Source organism: Tamandua tetradactyla, chromosome 24, assembly GCF_023851605.1.
Source record: "Tamandua tetradactyla isolate mTamTet1 chromosome 24, mTamTet1.pri, whole genome shotgun sequence".
NCBI lineage: Eukaryota > Metazoa > Chordata > Mammalia > Pilosa > Myrmecophagidae > Tamandua > Tamandua tetradactyla.
In genome coordinates, this window is record NC_135350.1 from 21,831,417 (window position 1) to 21,852,896 (window position 21,480).

Below are 21,480 nucleotides of genomic sequence, written 5' to 3' on the forward strand. Positions count from 1 at the left end.
GCATGCAATAGCAGTTTTCCCCCTGTACCTTGGGTTTAAACACTCCTTGTACACGAATCATACCCTTGAATGATTGAAGTAGTTCTTCCAAGAACTGATACTCTCATATAATCTTTAATTCAATTTTATATTATAGGATTATGCTATCTTCTCTAAAGCATGGGGACATTGAAACCTAGAGAAGTAAGCAGTTTCCCTGTTTCCTTAGTCCACATAGCCAGAAATGGGACTAGATACCAGGGAACTTGGAGTTTGGACTCAGATGTGTTTGGTTTCAGAATTTGCGTTGCTATCTCAAATGCCATACTGACTGTCCTATTTTCTTCATGCTAATTTATATTTCTACTCTTGCTCTAAACCAGTAATTGGGTGTTTGGGAGAAAGCTAAATATGGGATCATTGGGTGTAAGTACATTCAGAAGACTTAATTGCTATGAAGAAAATTTAATCATTCCTGTTTCATTACCTTTGTTTCTGGGGACACCCACCTGCCTGTGCTTTCCACTAGCCCAAGGGGCTTCCATAAATATTTGGAAAGGCAGAAGTAATGACTCCAGGCTGCTGCAAAGAATAAATATTGTAATGAGTCCATTTTTCTTGACCAAGCCCATAATCTAGTCAAGGAGAATTGTTTTTTCTCCAAAATTAAGAATAATCTTACATAATTTTAAAGCAAATTCTTTTGCTTTAAGAGACATTCTTACACTAAGAACTTTTCAAAATCAGTGCAGGAAGTAGGCGTAATAATTGCTAATTGGGGATCAAGAAATTTCCTTTCACTTCCCACTGTTTCCCCCAATCTTACTACATTCTCTTAAAAGTGAAGAGGGAAAATATTAGTGCAGGAGAGGAATGTTAACTTAGTCTAGTTAAATCTTAACTGTGTACATAATATTGTGTCTATCCCAAATAAATTATCACCTAGATTCAAACTTCATATACTTTTTTTCCTATATGCTAGGCTACACATGCTATAAAAATGATGGCTATTAAACTCTGACATTTTCCATTCACTGAGCAAGATGAACTGTTCTCTCCTGCTAAATTGTTCTTTAAGATAATGAATCCTGTCACCAAAGGTCTGTGATCATCTTGCCATTTTGGTTTGTGTGATAACTGGATAACAGACTACAGTTAACATGATCAATTTTTTTTCTGACCCGTTTTGTCACGTCTTTTGTTCCCAGCTCCTTGAAAACAGCAGGGTGGGTAAATTCATCTTTCTTTGGCATTGTGAAGAGCCATTGTTTCATTTATTGAATGCTGTTAAAATGGTCTATTTTGTAGTAATCCCAGAACACAGGCAGACAGGTAGAGCTATGTGAAGCTATTACAGGAGACACATGAAAAATCTTGCATCATTGGTAAATTAAAAGAAATTAGCAGTATAAATCTTTGTATTGAGTTGAGAATTTAATGGTCATTATTGACTGTGAATCTTTTTGGAGTAGGCAAAAATTGGGTTGACAGAGAAGGATATTAAATACTTAAGTATAGTGATGTAGGCTTGCGAAGGGAATAGAGGGAAGTAGCAGATAATGGAAGCTCTGACTTATTTTAGCTCCCATTTATTCATCTATTCATTTAAAAAATATTTATCGGTCTCATTAAGCACTGAGGGCGTAAAGCTGATGAGGATGGACCCAATCTTTGTTCTTGTGAAAGAAAAAGTTTCCTGGGTGAATGCTAAATGTCTTAGAGTCTTCTGACTTGATTTCTTCAATAAATCTGGAAGGTCTATGACTCCTTCACCCCTCACCTACATATACATATAATTATGAAGGACCAGAAAATGAAAGGGAGAGGGCACTGTGAAGAGTTATCTTTCTTGGTTGCACAAAATTTAGATTGATTCAGATTTTCAAAATACCCCAACATCACTGACACAAGAGGGAAAACTACTTTGATAACTCTTATTTTAAAACAATATTTAAGTTAGAGTTTTAGTTCCAAGAAGTGGTACTAAAATGGTGGCAAGGTTCTGTTGACAACAGCAGGACTACCCTTTCTGCTGGTTTTGCCAGAGATTGCAGACAGCGACTTCCTGTTTGAGCACTCTTTGTTTAAGCAAAGAATTTTCCCAATTTGTTATACTTATTTCATTATAAAACTAACATTAAGAATAATGATTTTCAGAGATAATCTTTTATGGAATCAAGTACAATTTATTACTTTCCCATGAATATGAACTATCGTTTAGCAGCTCTTCAAGAATCCTGGTCTGGAATAACAAGATTTCCCTAGACACTTGATCTTGATCTTCATTGAGCTGAGTATCATGGATCCAGACTACTTGTGTTTTAGCAGGTCTTTTAAATTAATTTCTGTGTTAGGGATGTTAGGATTTCTTTTCAGAGCTTTTTTTTCTCTTATTTTATATATAGACCTGGAACAGATGAAAGGAATTTATTCTGGAGGGCAAGATGGCTGCAGAAACATCAAGAATTGTTTTCTCATATTACAGTATTTGAAAGAAAGTGTTCCTTTCTTGTATTCCTTTTTCCAGAGATCTTTGCAGACTCTCCTTATAGCCATTGTTCTATACCTAAACTAGTTTCTGGCAAAGGGGAATGGAATTACTGGGATTGGCTTATTAGATCAATCATGACTCATCCATAAGGTCTGAAGAGTCTCAGTGTCCCCGGAAGCCAGGATCTTCTCAACGGATGGACAAGACATTTATTGCACACAGGGCACATAGGGTGTGTGAAAGACAATTGGGTATGCAAGCAATTAGGCTTGCCAAAGTTTTGTTGATGTTACTGCTGTTGTTTTGCAAGTAAATGCTATCATTTCTGTTTTTTCTCTTATATTTGTTTAAAAACCTCATAGTATTCTGTTTCTTCTTCAGTGTTTTAATTTGCTCACCAAATTCGCTATTCGTGGATACAAATAAAATATTTTAAAAAACTAAATGATTTTTTTATTATAGAATACTAGAATGACATTTTATTGAAATAGGTATATTTTAGAATCACCACCCCAACTTTCAGGACCTAGAAATGAAGCAGGGGAAAAGAAAAAGAAGTTCACAGTTTACTGAAGGAAAATGAAATTATTGTCCTCAAAATTATTTCACTAGGTCTTGGTATCAGGAGCATTTAAATCGTGTTTCCTTAATCATGTCTTTTAAGGCCGTTGGATTATCTGAGATGAAAAGGAACAAGAGAGCTGAAGGATATTAGTCTTTTAGTGGATATCTATGAAGTGTCAGGTATTGTATTAGGGCGATGTATATACATGTCCTTTATGAACCTCCACTTGAAGTAAGAAGTAGCCCATTTTAATACCTGAGAAATTGAATCAGAGAGGTTGTGACTTTTTAGTGACAGAATTGGAAATCAAACCATTCTAAATACTTTCCATATATTCTGTAGCCTGGGTAAAGTATATTTATAATAAATTTTCTATTTAGCAAAAACTAACTTTTTCTTACTCTTTGTGTACTAAGCACCTTACATGAATTAGTGTATTTAATCTTCACAATGATATTATGACTTACATACTATTGTTATTTTTCCTATTACAGATAAGGTTCACAGACTTTAAGTCTATCCTCTGAAATCACATAGGTGCCAAGTGATAGAATCAAAATTGAATTTGGATAATCTGACTCTAAAGAATATTCTTTTAACCATCCTTCAAACTACTTTATATCTGAATGGGTTAACAAGAAGAAAGGTTGATGCATGTAAAGTTTAAGTCAAAATTACACAGAGCACTGGGTAACATAGTCAGGGCAGTGGAGTAAAACATCCCTGGGAATGTTTTCCCTTAGAGTCAGTTAAATGAAAGGGCTGAGTCAACTCACTTGGAACTCTGAAGAATCATAATGAGTGGAGAAAGACTGCACAGATGCTGAATTGAAGAAACAAAAACTGACCAAAATAATAATAATAATAATAGTAATGTAGGAGAGCAGCATAAAACTTCCCACTCCTAACTCCTCCCTGACACTTGGTTCTGAGCAGTTTAAGGGACACCAAGTGGCAGTCTGCCAACCCAGCACCTCTTGCTGAGTTCACAGAGCACAAAGCCACCTAAACTACAAAGCCAACCACGGCAGTGACTTAGGTTCCCCTACACGTCTAGGCACGGGAACCTGAGACTTCATAGAACTAAGGTGGGGCTCTACAGTCTGCAGGCATGAGTATACACAGCATTTCCCTGGAAATGAGAGTGACCCATGGCAAAACTATTGGCATGCTCTACACACACCCTGCCCGATCCTTAATTGCTGGTGTATTGAAATAATAATAATTAAAAAAGTTATTTTTGAACACTGACCCCATTCAGCTCTGTGTGTTGGGATCCTCTAGAGTGGAAGTTACCTGGTGGCAGAAAAGCCACAGGAAAAGCAGAAAGTGAATCTCTGTTAGGAAGAATGGACCTGGAGCTGAAAACTGGAGTGAATAGGTGACCCCGAATGAGGAAGAGGAGTTAAGCAAATCATATCTGCTAAGGAGGGAAATTTGTTTAAAACTGAAGAGAACAGCCCAGGATTCCTGAAGGAGGAATAGAGGAGAAGAAGTCATTAGGAAATCCTCCATATGTCCAGGGGTGAGAGACAAGTGCAGAAAGACCTGAGAAAATCTGAACGGTTAAACAAGGGCTACTCTAAAGGTTCTGTAGGAGTGGGGACAAACATTGAAGAGGAGCCTTAACACACTGCCAATCTATGCTAAAATCTAAGCAAAAGGGAGGAACTGACTTTCAGAGTTAGCACATCAAACTAATCAAATGCCTAAACATCAATAAAAGATCACAAGACTTACAAAGAAACAGGAAAAGATGTTTCAATCAAGGGAATCAATTAAAACTTTAGAAGAAACATAGACATTGGAACAACTAATTAAAGACATTCTGATTCCTCAATCAATTCAGGGAGCTAAAGGAAAATATGTATAGAAATAAAATACATATGGGTATTGTGCTGGTTTGAATCTGTGGTGGACACCAGAAAAGCCTTGTCCTTTCATCCTCATTCAATATTTCTGGCTGGGAGCATTTTGATTGTTCTCATGTAGATATGACTCACCCAATTGTGGGTAGTAACTTTTGATGGGATAGATTCCAAGGAGTTGTGACTCCACCCATTAATTGTTTAAAAGAGGAAACATTTTGGAGAGAGTCCCTTTTTTAGAGCCATGAGAAAGCCACAGAAGAACCAAGCAGAGCCCTGAGGCCAAGAGCACACACCATCAGAGACCTTTGTAGATGAAGGATATTACCCCCACGGGAGTTTCATGAAACCAGGAGAGAAAGCTAGCAGACTGTCGCCACGTTCACCATGTGCTCTTCCAGCTGAAAGAGAAATACTGAACGTCATCAGCCTCCTTAAACCAAAGTATGTTTCCCTGGATGTCTTAGATGGGATATTTCTACAGACTTGCCTTAATTGGGACATTTCCATCACCTAAAAACTGTTAATTTGCAATGTATTCAATTCCCCTTTTTAAAAGCCATTTTGTTTCTGGTATATTGCATTCCGGCAGCTAGCAAACTAGAACAGGTACAGAAACAAATGATATAAAGAAGCCTATGCATAAGGAATAAAGAGTTAGAAAGTTTAAAAGGAGCATAACAGATTTATGGGATGAAGAACAATAACAATGATGAAAAATACACTAGAGGCTTTCAAAAGCAGGTTTAAACAGGCAGATGAAAAAAGCTGCGAACTAGAAGAGAAGACAATCAAAACCATACAGTCAGAAGAGTAGATAAAGAATGAGAAAAGTGAACAGAGCCTACAGGACCCTGAAGGACGGCTTGAAGCATATCAACTGACACATTATGGAGATCCCATAAGAAGAGGAAAAGATAAAAGGAGTAGAAAGAATACATGAAGAAATAATGGTCAAAAATTTTTCATATTTTACAAAAGACGATATACATGCCCAAGCAATGGAACCAACTCCAGACACGATAAATCCTCATAGACCTACCCAAGATGCATACTAATCAAAATGTCAAATGCCAAAGATAAAGAAGGAATTCTGAAGGCAGCAACAGAAAAGCCATTCATCACGTATAAGGGATCCTCAAAAAGAATAAATGCTGACTTCTTATCTGAGATTATGGAGACAGGAAGGCAGTTGCATGAGATAATTTAAAATACTGAAAGAGAAATATTGCTAGCCAACAACTTTATCTGGCAAAAGTGTCCTTCAAAAATGATGGAGAATTTAAAACGTACATGTATAAACAGAAACTGAGTTTCTCACCTAGAGTCCTGCAAGACCTGCAAGAAATGCTAAAAGGAGTTCTTCAGGTTGAAAGGACAGAACAGGAGATAATTACCTTAGAGCAGTATGAAGAAGTGAAGATTTCTAGTAAAGATAATTACATAGGTTAATACAAAAGCCAATAGCATGGTGTCCCCAGTATGTAACTCTACTCTATTTTCTAAGAGATTGAATAAGAAATAATTATACTTCTCTGTTATGGATATGCAAAACATAAAGAAATAATGTATGACCAAAGCATAAAGAGCGGAAAAAGAGGGATATAAGAGCAGAGACTGTATATGCTATTGATGTAAAGTTGGTATCTTTTTTGAACAAGTCATTTATAGACTTAAGTTGTTTAATACAAACCCAAGGGTAACCACAAAGAAAGTACTTAAAATATATACAGAAACAGAAGAGAGAATGGGATCAATCAGTTACATCACAAAAGATCAACTATTACACAATAGAAGTTTGCATTATAGGAAAAGAGAGACAGATGATATGACACAAAAAACAAAGGCCAAAATGAAGTAAGTCCTGCCTTTTCATAATTAACTAAATGTACATGGATTAAACTACCCAATCAAAAGCCACAGACTGGAAATTCAACTATATGTTGTTTACAGAGATGTACCTCTGACCCAAAACTTAAATAGCTAATAAGTTATCTTCTTAAAAGCTGTTCCATTTCTCGTATACTGCCTTTTGGCAGCTTTAGCAAACCAAAATAAGAACCATCTTCAAGAACTTGTGTTAGGCCATGGTTTCCTTTTTAATTTTTTACTTTTTTTTATTGTATAATATAACACATATGCAAAGCAACGAAAGACAAAAATAAAAGTTTTCAAAGCACTCTTCAACGAGTACTTACAAGACAGATCCTGGAATTTGTCATGGGGTATCACACTGTCATCTCAAATTTTTCCTTCTAGCTGCTCCAGAATATAGGAGGCTAGAAGGAATAAACATTTTTTTTAATATCACAATCAATATTTTTCTTTTTTGTGAAAAATAACATATATACAAAAAAGCAATAAATTTCAAATCACAGTACAACAATTAGTTGTAGAACAGATTTCAGAGTTTGGTATGGATTACAATTCCATGATTTTGGGTTTTTATTTCTAGCTGCTCCAAGATACTGGACATTAATTGAAATATCGATTTAATGATTCAGCAATCATATTTGTTTGTTAAACCCTACCTTCTCTGCATAACTCCACCATCACATTTGATCTTTCCATCCCTCTCTTTAGGGGTGTTTGGACTATGGCCATTCTAAATTTTCATATTGGAAGGGGCTATCACTAATATGGGGTAGGGAGACAGAACTATCTGATGTTCTGGAGAGGCTGGGCCCTCTAGGTTTCAGGATATTATCTGGTCCAGGGACCCATCTGGAGATTGTAGGTTTCTGGAAAGTTACCCTAACACATGGAACCCTTGTGGAATCTTATATATTGCCCTAGGTGTTCCTTAGGATTGGCTGGAATTGTTTGGTTGGGGTTTGGCAAGTTATGATAGGTAGCAATGTCTAACAGAATCTTGTGTAAGGGCAACTTCCAGAGTAGCCTCTCAACTGTATTTTAACTCTCTCTGTCACTGGTAGTTTATTAGTTACACTTTTTTGCCTACTTTTGGTCAGAGTGGAATTAGTGATCCCATGGTACCAGGTAGGCCATGGTGTCTTAGATGTTACACCAAAAAGCATAAGCAACAAAGGAAAAAATATAAATAAATGAGACATCATCAAAATTAAAAACTTTTATACATCAAAAGACTACATCAAGAAAGTAAGGAGGCAACCTACAGAATGGGAGAAAACATTTGGAAATCAAATATCTGATAAGGGTTTATATCCAGAATATATAAAGAACTCGTACTACTTAACGACAAAAAAATAAACAACCTAATTTAAAAATGGACAAAAGACTTGAATAGACAGTTCTCCAAAGAAGATATACAAATAATGAAAAGATACATGGAAAGATTCTGTGTCATTAGGTAATGGGGAAATGAAAATCACTACCACAATGACCACCCTCTCTCACCCACTACATGACTAGTGTTTTCGTTTCTTAGGCTCCTCAAGCAAATACCATGAAATGGACCAGGGTAAACAACGGGAATTTATTTCCTTATGGTTTTAGGCTAAAAGAAAATCTTTATCTAGGCATCATCAAGACAGTCTTTCTTTCTGAAGACCAGCATTCTGAGGCTGGCTGTTTGTGATCCTGGGGTCCTTAGGTGGTCATATAGCAAGACACGTGGCAGGGTCTCCTGGTCTCTCCTTTCTCTTCTGGACTCCAGTGAATTTCAGCTTCTTGCTTTGCTGGTTTTCTCTCTCTCTATCTATCTGAATTTCATACCACTTATAAATTATTTCAGCTGTAGGATTAAGAGCCATCCTGATTGAGGTAGGTCACACCTTAACTGAAGGAGCATCATCAAAAAAGTCCACTTACAATGGGTTCACATACAGGAATGAATTAAAATTTTTGGTTTTTATTTTTTTATTTTTCTCATGAGCAGGCACTGGGAATCAAACCCTGGTCTCCAGCATGGCAGACGAGAATTCTGCCACTCAGCCACCGTCGCACTGCCCAGGGATGGATTAAATTTTTAAATGTTTTTCTGGAGTACATAGAGATTCAAACTATCATAGCTAGTATTTTTTTAAAAAGGGGAAATAAGACATTTTGGGAAGGATGTGGAGAAATGGCAACTCTTGTACTTTGTTGGTGTGGATGTAAAATAGTGCAGCCACTGTGGGAAAGAGTTTGGCAGTTCCTCATAAAGTTAAATATAAAATTACTGTATGATCTAGGAGCCCCACTTCTAGGCAAATACCCCAGAAAATTGAAGGCAGGGATTTTAACAGATATTTGCACACCTATGTTCATAGGGGCATTATTTACAATTGCCAAAAGGTAGAAGCAACCCATATCCATCAGCAGAAAAAAGTATAAACAAGATGTGGTATATACATATAATAGAATGTTATTTGGCTGTAAAAAAGGAATGAAGTATTATACGTGCTATAATTTGGATGAAGCTTAAAGGCATCATGTTGATTGAAATAAGCCAGATTCAAAAGGACAAATAGTGTATGATCTCAGTTATATGACCTAAGCAGAATATCCATATTCATTTCTTGTCAGAAACTAGTATACAGTTTGCCAGGGGCTTGACGGTGGAGTGGAATAGGGAACTAAATTTAAACTGGAATGAAGTTTCTTTTTGGGATGATTGAAAATTTTGCAATGGATGATAGCGATAGAGGCACAATTTTGCATATGTATAATCACAAAAAAATTGTATATTTGAAAAAGGAAGAAAAAAGGGAAATTTTAGGTTATATATAAATGAACACATATACAGGCCCATAGAATTGCATGTAACACAAAGAGTGAACTCTAATATAAACAGTGGGCTAAAGTTCATAGTATAATTATAATGTAATTGTGTCATCAATTTTTTAACAAAAGTGCCTCACCAATGTTAATAATAGGGGAAATTGTGTATGTGATGTGGGGGTATGGAAACTGTAATTTCTGCATGATTTTTCTGTAAACGTATAATTGCTCTAATACAATTTTTTAAAATTACCCAATGCACCCATGGAGGAGCAGTAATGGAATGCCAATGATACATAACTTGTTGAGTAGATTGTGGAGGGATTTTTTAAAATTCAATAATGAAAATAATATTTCTTATGAAAAAAGTGCATACTTGGAAATATTTATTTGCTGTTATAGAATACAAGCCAGCTGTCTAATCATTTAGTCAGTCAATCAAAGGATCAACAAAAGAGATAGTCAATCCCTGAAATGCATCATAAGACAGAGTGCCAAGATGAATTCTATTTTCCCATAGGACGATGTTATAATTAGGGCTCTGGCAACAAGCATCCACTATCAGATAACTCATAATTGTGACCAAAATATGCCACAAAAGAGAGGTATATACACTTGAATATAAATTTGTAACATATCTTAAAATGAAAAAAGAAGATATATATATATATTGAAGAATCATAAATTGGACATTTATGTAATGTCCTTTCCCTTTCTAAACAACTTAAGATACTCTGAAACTTCAAAAAAATATGTGGTAACAGGCATCTGATATGTATCTACAAAAAAGAGGAGGGAGAAGCAGTGATATCTAATGATGGCAGGTGGTGTTTATGAACTATAATGCACTAACAAATCTCATTTTTTCCCTAAATGTCAACAATTCTTCTTCCTCATGGCTTACTTGAGTCACTGCCCAGAAACCAATGGATGAATGTGAAATGTATCAAGATATGAAGCAAGGTGTTAATTAGTTAGCAATGAATGAAAATTCATAATATGTGAATTTTCCTGTAGTCAGAAGTGAACTGACAATAGGAATTCCTGTGGTTCAAATAAAAAGTCTTTTACCTTGTGTGTTGTAAAATTGTTGCTTGGTTAATTCGAGTAGCATCTCTCTTGCCATCAATAAATGATACGTAATATACCATATGTTTTTGAATTAAAATTATTTTTAGTTTGAGAAATTTTGCATCATTCTTTGATGTATATACTTAGGATCTCAAATGCTTAAGATTGAAAATGATCCTGTGAGTAGCAATTAATATACCACTGGTAGGAGTAAACTCATAAAGTATGTCAGCCTAAATTATGCCAAAGAGGTTTTTAAGTCAGAGAATATTGGTTGGGGGATGAAGAAGAGTGAGGTATTTTTAACATATAAAATCTTTCTTATAAAGTGAAATACCAATAGATCCAGCATCTAACTCTCCAAAATTCGTCTTTTATCAGGAGGGTCATAGTCATGACGTGGCACTTCCAAGAGATAATGAGAAATAATCAAGCTTTTTTTTATATGACTGTGATGGTTAGGTGCTGGTGTCAGCTTGGTCAAATGATTATGCTCAGTGGTCTGGTCAGGCAAACACTGGCCTGACTGTGGCTGCAAGGATAGTTCATGCCTGGGTGAGAAACCGGAAGGCTGGTGTAGTAAATCATCAGCCAGTTGATTGCATCTGTGGCTGAGCACATCTTAGATCTATTAAGGCATGTCTCCCACCAATGAAATAATCCAATCAAATGAAGGCTTTTAAGGAAGAAGAGAGACTTTTTTTTACCACTTCTTCAGCCAGTGAGCCTCCCCCTGTGGAGTTCATCCAGACCCTTCATCGGAACTGCTTCTTCACAGCCTGCCCTGTGGATTTCAGACTCTTCCATTCCCACATAAATCCCATATGAATAGGCCTCTCCTGTTGCTTCTGTTTCTCTAGAGAACCCTGACTAACACAAAGATTAAAAGGAGAAATTTCAGAAATGAATTGTTACATTGGCTAAATGCAGATTTAAACAACTCTACTTTTTTTATACTCACCCCTAGTTAATATCATCTAGCTTGGTGATTCCCAGATTTATGCTTCCAGTTCGGATCTCTCTCCTGAATTTCAAATTCATAGGTTCATCTGTCTACTTGACATTGCTACCTGGATGTTTAATGAGACTTTTAATCTTAACACGTCTACAAACCTACTTTTCTCATACTTACAGATCAAGCAAAAGGCAATTCCAACTTTCAGATTCCTCAGGTAAACTCAAAACCATGACTCTTTTCTTTCTTGATCCTACATCTGATTCATCTACAAATTATTTTAGCTTTGTCTTCAAAATATTTCCATAAATCTACCATTACTGCCAGTCTAGTGTGATCCACCATTATTTCACACCTAAATTATTGGAATAACTTTTGTCCTTGTTTTCTTTTTTCTGTCCTTGTCTCTCCTACAATTTATTTTCAATCCAAGTGACAGAAAGACCTCTTTCAAACATAAGCCAGTTCATGCAATTTCTCTGTTCAAAACTGTCCATGGTTGCTTCTCATCTCATTTGGAATAAAAGTCAAAAGTCACAATATGTACCTCCCTTCCTGGAATAATTATTTCTGACCTCATCGTCTACTACCCTTTCCCTTCCAGCAACACTGACCTCCGAGATGTTCCTCCAACAGGCCAAGTATGCTTCTGTCTTAGTGCTTTTGTACTTATGTTTCCTCTGCCTTGAACGTTTTTTCTCCACACATTTGCAGGACTTACTCCCTCATTATCTTGAGGTTATTATTCATCTTCTTATTGAGATGTTCCTTTACACAATTTGAAATTGTGACCATCACACTCCTTCCTCTATAACTTTCTATAGCACTTACACTAACTGGTAGATTAGAAAATTAGATATTTTACTTACTTTTTATTCATAGTCTGTCCTTTCTTAGAATATAAGCTCTATGATGGCAAGGATTTTTGACTTCTGTAATTCTAGCACATAGAACACTTTCTGGCAAATCGTAGGTACATTGCAAACATTTGAGTATGCTAATGTATGAATAAAATCTGATCATTATCTAAAGGTAACTTTGTAAAACTTTCAAAAAGTGTGAAATAAATTAGTAAATTATATCATTAGGTTTCAGCCATTTGACATAAGAATTCTATTTATAAATGTAAAAGATAGTGTGTTTACACTTATTGGAATAGACATTTATTATAATTTGTAAGGCAATATAGGGAATTAAATGAAATATAATCAAACCAAAAGTAACACCTTTCATTGTTAATTTACAGCTAAATTTTTTTCCAGAATGGATTTTTGTTCCCTTTCAATAACTACCTTATATTTTTTCTTTCAGAAGTGGATGATCTCTGTAGGTTATCTATAGAAAAGTGGGAAGTGCCACGTTTATAAATGATCTTTTGGATGTCAACACAAATAGCAGGGTGGAGGAAAGTTAGCTAAAGTTAGATTTTGAAGAATTTCTAAGCTCTAAACAAGAAGGTTTCAAACTATAAGGTGCACAAGAACCCCCTAGTCCTGCTTGTTAAATATTGCTTTCGGGGCTCCATTCTAGCCCTGATTAACTACAATCTCTACTAACGGCCCCAGGAATCCTTTTTCCACAATGCCCCAAAGGATTCCTTTTTTTTTTTTTTTTTGCAGATAAAAATATCTGGGAATCCAACCTGGGTCTCCAGCACAGCAAGCGAGAACTCTGCCTGCTGAGCCACTGTGGTCCATCCAAGATGACTTTTTTTATTGTGAAAAAATAACGTATATACACAAAAGTAATAAATTTCAAAGCACACCACAACAATTAGTTATAGAACAGATTTCAGAGTTTGGTATGGGTTACAATTCCACAATTTTAGGTTTTTCCTTGTAGCTGCTCTTAGACACTGGAGACTAAAAGAAATATCAATATAATGATTCAGCAGTCACATTCATTCGTTAAATCCTATCTTCTGTGTATAACTCCACCTTCTCCTCTGATCTTTCTCCCAATGTTTAAGGGTATTTGAACTATATGCATTCTAACTTCTTCATGTTGGAAAGGGATAAGGAGATGGAACTAGTCGATATTCTGGAGAGGCTGGGTCCTCTGGGTTTTAGGACTTATCTAGCCTAGGAACTCATCTGGAAGTTGTAGGTTTCTGGGATGTAATCATATTACATGGAACTTTTGTATAATATCAGTTAGAGCCTTAGGTATTCTTCAGGGTTGGTAGGAATGGTTTTGGTTCGGGTTTGGCAAACCGTGGTAACTACCAATATCTAGGTAAATCTTACATGAGAGTAGCCTCTCGAATCTATTTGAACTCTCTCAGCCACTGATACCTTATTTGTTACAATTCTTTTCTGCCTTTTGGTCAGGATGGCATTGTCGAAATCCATGGCACCAGGGCCAGGCTCATCCCTGGGAATCATCTCCCATGTCATCAGGTTGACTTTCACCCCTGGACGTCATTTCCCACGTAAGGGAGAGGTTAATGATTTTACTTGCAGAATTGAGCTTTGAGAGAGTGAGGCCACATCTGAGCAACAAAAGAAATCCTCTAGAAGTAACTCTTAGGCATAAATATAGCCTCTTTGCTACATATATAAGCTTTACAAGAGCAAGCCTCACGATCAAGGCTTTAATTGGGAGTCCCTAATGTTTGATTTGGGAGTCCTAATATTTGAGATAGTGTCAGGGATTTCCACAGTGGTAAAGTTTAATGGTTCCATATTTTTTCTCCCATCCCTCAAGGGACTTTGCCAATACTTTTATTTGTTTGTTTGATCTATTTATTTATTGTTTAAAACAACATGTATACAAAAAGTAATAAATTTCAAAGTACACTGTAACAAGTAGTTATAGAATAGATTTCAGAGTTTGGTATGGATTACAGTTCCACAATTTTAGTTTTTTCCTTCAGTTCCTCCAAGACACTGGAGACTAAAAGAAATATTAATATCCTACTACCATCTGTGGCTTGGCTGCAAACTGTACCCTGTCCCCAAGATGCCATCTTGCACATGTGTCGTGGGCTACAAAGGGGATGAATAATTTCGACCAAGCTCTATTTGATCACCCTCAACTTATCACCCTTACTAGAACAATAATTCTAAGGAAATATCACTTAATATCTGTGGTTAGAATCATCATTGTGCGATGTTTCCTGACTTGTCATCATCAACTCCACAAATGGAGCATTTTTTTTTCAGGTCATTTGAGTTTTGTCTCCTTGCTCCTTTCCTTATCCTAAGAGAACCAGGTGATTGAAGGGGTCAGCATATGACACACAGTTACCAGGGAGACCAGAAGCTATTCAGTTCTTCTGCTGGCTGTATTTTCACTTTCTAACCAGCTGTTATTCCCTTTGCAAAGGATTTTTACAAAGTGGAAATGTGAGCCTTTAAAATCTTTCCCTTTAGCTCTATTCTGTGTGTGAGTGGAATGCCACTAAGTGCTTTTCATTATTCTGAGACAAAGGGGCAAAAAAATGTCAGGTTTTTGGTGTTGACATCTTCTGTCACTGTGCTGTTTGTTTTCTGGAATTGTAGTTGTTTTAAGTTTTTGTTGGCATATTATAATAATGAGTGGGAAGACATGGAATGCTTTTAATGCACTCACCTCCTCCTGCTGCAAAATAAGGAAACTGACATATTGGTAATTGCAAAGTATTTGATGAAATTCGATCAATCCCTTTATAACAATAGCTGCCATTTGGGTACTGACTCATGTCCAGATACTCTTCTCAGTGTTTACATGTGTTACCTCCTTTAATTTTACACCAACCTATGAGGTAGGTTCTATTAAGATCATTTTATTGAATGAAGAAACTGAAACATATTGAATTTAAGTGGCTTGTATATCACTAGGAAGTGATTCAGCTAGGGGTAGGATCCAGGCAATTTACCACAAAGCCCACACTTTCACTGTAACTGTTGTTCCAGAGAAGCTACTGCTGAATCAATTGTGTGCATTGTTACAGTGCTGCTCTGTAACTATAATTAAGGTCACATTCATGTGCGATGTGGGTGTGTAAGTCACAAGGCTGAACCAGTAGTTATTTTTGAAAGTTGGAAAATATCCTAGAATTAGGGTATAACAGATACCTTTGGTGCTTGCATGACAGCTCTGAAGTCCAGCTCTGATTTCAGCTGCAGCTGTGGTGGACAGTTCTCTGACAGTTCAATCTCAATTTAACACAGTGAGCCTCCCACCTGGAACCCGGATATGGGTCTTTCTGAATAGTACACCAGGTCTTCCTTGGTGTTCTGGGAGCTCCTTAAGCTGTGCACAAGAGCAGCCAGGAAGTAAGTGTGTGTGTGTGCATATGTGTTAATATGTCCAGGCACAACCTTTAGCCAATGGGAGGAGGGCAGAGAGATTGCTGCATAAATGCTCCCACCTCCATTATCAGGTGGATAATTCTAAAATCCATTCTGTACACTCAGAGGTCCTCATAGAATCCAGAACCCATCCTGAAGCAATCCAGCAGTGACTTCAATAACACATCATTACAGGGGCTTTTCCTCCTTTCCTGTCTTACCCTTTCTATGTCTTTATTCCTATTTCTTATGATCAGCACCTAAATAACTTCGCTGCATTAATGCCCTTGTCTGGGATTCTGCTTTTTGGAGAGAACCCAAACTAAGAACGACAGCTAATTCTCAATATTCAAAAGTGTCATGGATTCTGTTGAACTAAGAGTAAGGCTGCGGTCAAATTGACGAAGCACATGAAAAAGTGTTCAGACTGGAGACAGAAATATTTGTGTATATGTTTGAATTATGGCTCTGTCCTATGTATGCCCTATAACATTTTCAGTTAATCTAATTTTTTCTGAGCCTCAATAGTGCCAAGTGGAAAAATAGAAAAAGTTATACTACCTCATGTGAGCGCCATGATCTTGTTCAGAAGCCTAGCCTAATGTATGTCTTGGTGGAGCCATGACCCTTGCCGCACCTCTGGATTCATCTCTATGAGCAATTGTTGGATGATACTAAAGTTGGGAAGAAAGAAGAGTGTGGGATAGTCCAAATGGCATGTGTATGGGAAATGAGAACTCAGAACACTCAGTTTTCTCTTCTGGGAGAGTAAGATGAACAAAATCTTATTTAGAGATCTCTCTTCATACGAAGGTGGCAGAGAATTTGTGAGACAATATTGTTAGAATATTTCTCAACATTCTGATAAGGAATTTTTAGAAAAGGGCCTGTTTTCCTCCATTTCTCTTTGAGGAAAGAACTATGAGTCTTCAACATGTAGAGAACTCTAGGCCTCCAAGAATGCCAAAAGCTTCCATTTGAATTATACCTGCATTTATTAAAATGCATCTCCTGTATTAAACTCTCTGTCTCTTGCTGTTGAATAGATGTTACAGTGAGAGGGAATGGAAAGTGGGCCAGTGTGGAATGGATCTAGAGTTGTCATGGAAACAGAAAGTACAACCATTCAGTGAAGAAACAGTGTTTACCCTGGAATTCTCTGACTGGTCCCCAAAGGCCATATGACCATATAAACGAATATTCACAACCATGGCTGGTCCTTTATGTCCACTACCCAACCCCAAACTTATGTAAGAGTAAAAGTTTACCTGGCATATGAAGCTATGCATCCAGGAAGATAATAGAAGTCATTCATATCATCTGTTATCTATTAAAACAAAAGTGCTCACCTTTGTTTTTGCAAATAACAAAGAGACAGAGTGAATGACAATAATGATGTCTCACATTTTTTTCACATGTCCAAAGGATTTTATGTTCATGGACACATTCAGTCTTCTTAAAAACCCTGTCATACTGGCAGCCTTGACCTTACTATTCCAGTATCACAGAAGAGATTTTTTCTGAGGCATAGGGAGATATATTCAAGGACATACAACTAATATGTAGAAAAGCTGCGACTAGATTCCTGGACTTTTGCCTATGGAACTTTTTTTTCTGCTAAAGCATAGCCCAGAGATACACTGGAGGAGGATACAGGATGTGGGGGTCAGTTCCTCTGGAACCTGGAAGATGCACTGATGGTGCTGTTGGAAGTTCATGGTGAAGGGCTACGTGTGGAGCCATCTTCTCTCCACCTTGCCTTCCATTTTTGCCTTTATCTAAACCTCAAATTCTGTTTTCTGCAGATAGCTTTTACCTCAATGAAACTTTTCTGAAGTTAGTCTATACACACCTATATATATCTTGAATTCCCATATCATGTATTCTAACCACTTAAAAGATGTTTTTATTGAGAAATCTTCATACGCATACAGTTCATCCATAGCATATAACCAGTGGCTCACAATATCATCACATAGTTGTATATTCATCACCATGATCATTTTTAGAACATTCGCATCACTTCAGAACAAGAAAAAACAAAAAAACCCCTCATACATCCCATACCCCTTTCCCTCCCTCTCATTGACTACTAGTATTTCAATCTACCCATTTTTAGTCCTTTATCTGTCCCTATTACTTATTTATTTCTTACCCTTTTTTTAACTCATCTTGTCCATACCCTTGATAAAAGGAATATCAGAAACAATGTTTAACCACTTTTTGTACTGTGTCCTGTATGAGAACCTCGTCTTACAACTAGATTATCACTTCTCTGCTGACAAAAGTTGTTAACGTATATTGTGAGCCCTCCATTTTTCCCTAATTTCCAACAGTGTTGGACATAAATTGTTTAGCTATGTTGATTGATAGCATGATGGTTTGCAGCAATTCCCTATGCTAGAACTATGGCTGTTGTTATTTCTTTGTGTTTTATTAAATAAAAGTCGTATTTAAATTTGTGAGATTATATCCCTTCTATGACCCATCTGCAGTCCTAACAGAGGCAAGTAAACAAGTTACTAACAATGCCAGAACCCATCTCAATTCCTTAGACTCCCTGGGTTTCTGTGCTAACCCAAGTTTGGTTCCTAGAATCTTAGGGTATTTTACTCACCTCAGGATGTCTTCCTACATTTTGAGAATGAGCAATGTGTTGTAAGCCTAACTCAAAGGCGTTAAGGGGAATCTCCAAACACTTTATACAAGTGAAGCTCCTGTTAAAATTAAAATATATTTCTTTCTTTCTTAGTTTACTCCTTCTGTAGATAGAGAATATATGTCCTTAATGAATAGTGACTTAAGCTCAGTAAAATAACACTCTAATTCTCGTAATAGTCCTTAGTGGGCCACGAGGTCAAAGTGGGGCTCCATTCATTCAGCCTCGAGACTTATGGAAACCCTGCCTTCTTTGTGGAATGGCTTTCAAATTCAGTGAGCCAGAATAAGTGGCTGCTGCCTGGATCACATGCACTTGTATTCATTAGCCTCACCTAACTGGAAGGGGTTAGAAAATCTAGTCTGTGCATCCAGAAAGATGAGGAGAATATGGATTTTGGAGATAGCTGGCATATGTTCTCTTCCATCACCACAATAACCTACAATTTCATGATCAATACCCTGAATGCTATCAGGAGATAGCAAGAACAGCAAAAAGAAGAAACTTATGAATGCTTCCTTCATCTCCGAATAGAAGTTTATCTCTGGGGATATTGATCACTGATCCTGTGGGCTCTTAACCCCTGTCAGTTAAGATAAATGGAATAGCAAAATCAACATTCACAGCGGCTCTACCTAAAGACAAACAATAGGGGAGAAGATACCAGCCAAGGTGAGTTTGTAATATTCAAGGTTTTCAGAGTTGGATGACCAGTAACATCTCATTTCAATTTTGTTTGAGTATTCAATCCCTCTTTAAAACCTGACACACTTTACTATCCTCCCTGTTGGGAAGACCAGGCTTAATTAATTAATAGCTAATTATAACAATGCCATAAAGTAGGTATTACCCCTTTTTTTCTTTTCTTTTCTTTCTTTTTTTTTTTAAATGCATGGTCTGGGAATCGAACCCTGGTCTCCCGCATAGAAGGCGAGCATTCTACCACTGAACCACCCATGCACCCCCATTTTTTAAACAGAACATAAAAATCTTGCCTCTAGTAGCTTATGCTTGAAAGCTCCAGTACATCTTAGTATCTCCTGAAACTGTGTGTGCCAGATGTGTGTTTTATTTCAAGGCTTCACATTTAACTGCTGAAATTTGGCATAACCTTTAAGATTCAAACTGAAAACTACCAATTCCAAGAATCTTTTCTAATCAATACAAAGACAATTTCTTTTGCATATTCATAATATTTTGTCAAATTTCTATGTATGCAATGGAATTTTTATGCAAGGCTTGGTTTCTCTCCCAGAAGGGTTTCTGGAAGGCAGGGCCATGTATTCGATGTATTTTCACCCTTCATGATGCCCCACAGGGATCCTTATACATAATTAATATACTACAAAATAATGGCAGAAATGAGAGAAATACCTTCACACTTAGCTTGAATATGACCCCTTTTCAGCTTTGCTAAAATTCTATTTTGGAGAAAATTCTCTTTTGAATTTAGGTTTGCTTCAATCTGTCTTTCTCCAAGCAATTTTAGAAAAGAAATGCTTGGAAAGAAAAATGATATGAAGGAAAATAATTGATTAGATTATTAAATGATAATAAAATGATCGATTAGAAAATGTAATTCTCCCCAACTATTCCAACTCTGCTCCAAAATTATGCCATCATTTGGATAAACTATTTTATACTTTTATTAGTAGATCGTACCAGATATTTATTAAAATTTTAACTTTCAGTGTTTATGCTTTTGCTCATCTGGGAGCTCCATACAGCTATGCAAGGATTGCATCCAGTATCACTAAGAGCGGTGCATTATCCCATTCAAAAAACTGACTCATGTCTTGGGAAAGGTAAATAAACTCACAGCCCCAGGATAGATTTTGACAATTCACTGGATTCATTTATTCATTTCTTTAAAACCACTCTAGAATGAAGATAATCTAGCTCCATTTCACAGAACATGAGAAAGGATTTTTTTTTTTTTTTGGTATGTTGTATGGCAAGGTCACATTTCATTATTTTTCCATGCGAGTATCCTATTATTGCAGCACCATTTGTTGAATTTTTTTGTTTTGTTTGTTTGCTTTTGGTTTGTTTTGCTTGTTTTTTTGTTGTTTGGGAAGTGTATGGACCAGGAATTGAACTTGGGTCTCCCACATGGCAGGCAAGAATTCTATCACTGACCTACTTTGCACCACCTTGAGAAAGGATTTTAAATGCAGTAAATAATAATGAAAAAATTGATCTTCACAATCTTAGTGTGCTAAAAATTGAGCACTGTCTTTCTCCTGTGCTAGAATGGGAATTACTCCATTTGTTCATTCATTTGAAAATTCTTTCTTTTTTCTTTTATTTATTTTTGTTTTTGCATGGGCAGTCACCGGAAATCGAACCCGGGTCTCCGGCATGACAGGCGAGAACACTGCCTGCTGAGCGACCATGGCCCGCCCCATTTGAAGATTCCTTATTCATTCCCTGCCTTGCTGCTTTAAGGCAGCTTTGAATTTCTATTGTACAGATAGACCAGCATCAGTTGACCAGAATCCAAGTTGATCAGAATCAATTCATAGTTCTAAGAAACATTTGTTCCCTGTATTAGTTAGGGTTCTCTAGAGAAACAGAATCAACAGGAAACACTCACAAATATAAAATTTATAAAAGTGTCTCATGTGACCGTGGGAACGCAGAGTCCAAAATCCGCAGGGCAGGCTGTGAAGCTGATGATTCTGATGGAGGGTCTGGACAAACTCCACAGGAGAGGCTCACCAGCCGAAACTGGAAGAGAGCCTGTCTCTTCTGAATCTTCCTTGAAAGGCTTCCAGTGATTAGATTAAGCATCACTCATTAAAGAAGACACTCCCTGGCGGGCCGCGGTGGCTCAGCGGGCAGAGTGCTTGCCTGCTATGCCGGAGGACCTCGGTTCGATTCCCGGCCCCAGCCCATGTAACAAAAACAAAGAAACAAAATACAATAAAACAAG

General features: G+C 36.8%; 1 non-coding gene across 1 annotated transcript; it reads right to left on the reverse strand.

The window, feature by feature from the left end:
• Window positions 1-19,434: 19,434 nt before the first annotated feature.
• Window positions 19,435-19,505, reverse strand: TRNAR-UCU (transfer RNA arginine (anticodon UCU)). Its single transcript has one exon. It is a non-coding gene; the product is annotated as a tRNA-Arg (tRNA).
• Window positions 19,506-21,480: the final 1,975 nt, after the last annotated feature.